Raw genomic sequence first — 3,679 nt, forward strand, 5'->3', positions numbered from 1 at the left:
ATGAGACACCATCAAGAGATGGATAAAGGACTACAATGTCCGAGATAGATATGGTACTGCCTAAAGCATGAAATATTGATGTCCACATGAGAGTGTTTTCAGCCGCAGAGCCATAATAAGAGATTATAAACTCACATCAATGATCATTGATTTTGAACACTCATGAGACAAGTAGTGGACATGTATAGACGAGGTCTATGACACAGACATGGATCGGCCAGATCGAGACATAGAATCATGATAACCATGTCTAGTACATTGTCCATAAGTACTTATTTTGTCCGACCAAAGTAAAGAGTTAACAGTAGACGATCACGTCTAGACTATGGACACATGCAAACACGATTTGCAAAGACCCAATAGTGATCCCCGAGAACAATATGGTTCACATTATTTAGCACACATGCTTTACCGGGACACTCAATGTCAAAAGACATGAGAAACGACCTAAGAAGTCGAAGTGGTCTAATTACGGTTCAGTAATGATACTGGCCGATTACTCCCATCCTATACATACAGGAAATATCACGCACCAAGATGCGTAGAATGTAGAACCTACACTGAGGTTCACATCAGGGGGAGTAGTGCGTGTTGTACTCTTTTTCCTTCATCATGGTTTTGTCCCACTGGGTTTTCCTGATAAGGTTTTAATGAGGCAACATGAAGCGTAATACAAATCCTGTATGGTTATGGCATCCAAGGAGGAGTGTTATAAATCATGGAGTGGATTGCCATTAACAAGACCCGGACCGAGACCGGCCCAATACCTAGAAGATGGAGAGATGGCCGAAGCCCTAGAGAGAGGAGAGAGAGAGCCGACTTTAGGAGAGAGAGAGACGGCCACAAATTTTGGAGAAAAGAAAACCCTTTACTTTTCCTAGTAGATGTAATCTTTTCATTATTATGTACTAGTAGTTTTTCTAATCCTAGTAAGTTTAGGTTTTGGATACTTTCCATTTATCTTCATCTTGTAATCTTTATATAAAGGAACCCCCTCGATCATTAATAATAACACAAAAATATTCCGTCCCTAAACTCTCTAATTACAACAAAGATGACAAAGTTCATAAATGTTAGCTGTGTTTGGTGAGCTTCGATTTATTTACCAACAGCTAGTCTTAATTCTATTAAATACTGTATTAAGGCTATTGAATATTTGGGCCTCATGATTGAATAATGGGCCTCACTTCCTTAAATGGAACCCAAATATTCAGTATTCAATAGCCATAACGACCAAACAAAACAGACCGGTCAACTCCGGTTATTAATTCGGCCTGGTTAAGAAACACGCATGCACTGCACTTCTTGATAATAAATATAGACTGAATTCTGCATTCGTTCTTACGCATTAACTGCATGTGCCCTTGCAGCGCTTTTATTTCTCTTCATTGACAAAATAGTATTTTAGATTTTTCTTCCATACGCAAAAATAATAAGTACCTAATATTAATTTCAATGCTTATGTGTTTCTCCCTTTTTGTTTCTTTCTTTAACAACTTGTTAAAATAGGTAATATACGCTGGAAAATGTGCTTGGCCCGTCCCTACATCACAAGCACCATATACATCACCACATGCATTCATGTTATTAAGTCGTCATTTAATAATAGCAAATCATATATATGTATTTTTATTTTATAAGAATATTAGCCGCTTATATTCCACCTCCATGCTTATTATGATTCATCCCTGCACTTTAATGCGTAATGTGATACTCGCTCGCTCGGTTTCCAAAAATAAGATTTTTCAAAGTGTTCACGTTTATTAAGAATTCAATAAATTTTTATAATTTAATTTTTCTTTTACTTTATTATACAATTTCCAGTAGCTTTTCACCAATGAAATTTAATCTATTCAAATATTTTCATTTAATGTTTCTTAAAAGTATAAAAAGTATCATAAACATATAGAAAATATATTTTTGTGGAACAAGTCTTACTTTCGGGAACGGAGAGATTATATTTTTATTGTAAAATACCAATCTACAATATACGTCCTATATATATTTGTGGCTGTCAAAATTTTGTATTAATATAGAAGAAAGTAGAGGATTCGTAGCTTATACTAAAATGTTATGCTTTCGAATGATATGATTCACCGAATGATGAAACTGTAGAAAATGAAAAAAAAATATAAAATGAAAATTTCTGAGTAAATTGAACGTTTCCCACTCCCAAAATATATATACAAACTTGCTCTTTTGTAAGAATATACTTTTACAAACTTTTTTAATTAGATGTAAACCACAAAAAAAGAAAGAAAACTTTCATTTTTCGAAATTACGTCTTAATTTGAGTTTTTGTTAACTTTAATTACGTCTTTAAGTTTTTTTTTTTGTTTCAATACGTCTTTGAGTTGATAACGCAACTCTGCAGTTCCAGTCCAAATTATTGATAAACAGCCTGTTAACACGATTATACTCCAATTGTTATAAGCTAACAACAATTGGTTAAGTTTCCACAATATGTAATTTCACACTTGTACAAACTATAGAAAACCTTACCTGCATAAATAAATAGATATAGCACAACATTGACAAAAGAGAAGAGATTAAAGGAGTCCCGTGTCTCTTCTTCCTTTCCTTCCGGCCTCGTGAAAACAAAATTGATATCATCTTTTATATATACACATTACATATATACACTCAAGTACACATAAATAGAATATGGTTGTGTGACTTGTGTTTATTGAATCCAATAATCCTCATTATCTTATGCCAAATTCTCATGCAATTATCTCTTAATCTCTTTTCACCACCTACGATAATTAACGAATGCATAAGTAACCTACAATTAATTTCATCAATAACTGTGTTTACCAAAAGTCCAGATGTGGTCCATCAATTAATTACTATATCCGAGAAAACATACTAAATTAACAATAACATCATGTATGACGTAGATCATCATGTAAATTTGACAAAAGGCCAAAGTCCCACTGGTTCAATCCGAAACAGCAATTTTTTTCTTCTGTTTTCATGGCAACCCGAAGCAAATCATGGCGCTAGAGAAAATCTCGTTCGTCAAAAGATCCTTTCATCGATTTCTATTATTAACGAGTCCCACGTCTTACACATAAATGCATAGTCACTATTCAATTCTTAAAATTATCGTAGCAATAGATCAAAAGCTAGAGAGTGAGATTTCATATCATATAATATTTACCATGTTGTCATGCATTTCCCCATTGTTCTTAATTTTTATGACATAAAATAGTTAACTAAGACCATGATTAATCTAAGGTTCTTTGTCAGAAAAAAAAAACCTGTTTTTTAACTTTTAACTAAAAAAAGCTAAGAACTGGTTCTTAAAATCTTTATTTAAGAACCGGTTATTAGTTTTTTTAGTTAAAAATTAAGAAACAGTTTCTTAACTTCCGTTAAGGACTCCATCATAAGAATTCCGGGTTAATCATGCTCTAACAATTTTATGATATTAGGGTTTTTGAAAGGAGCAAGCCCACATTGAATGCCACGCGGTTTTGTGTGGAGAGTAGAGACTTTTCCTTTTGCCACACAGCTGACTTTGGAGGCTTTACCTCCACTTTTGTAGTTAATGCTTTACATATTTTATATTATTTTATTTATTAAATACTCAATTTTGAGAGAACCAATGGCCCAAGACCAAGAGGGGTCAGCAATTTTATCTTTCCCTTTTTATATATATATAGAAGAAGAAGGT

This window comes from Brassica oleracea, chromosome C2, assembly GCF_000695525.1.
Source record: "Brassica oleracea var. oleracea cultivar TO1000 chromosome C2, BOL, whole genome shotgun sequence".
Taxonomy (NCBI): Eukaryota; Viridiplantae; Streptophyta; class Magnoliopsida; order Brassicales; family Brassicaceae; genus Brassica; species Brassica oleracea.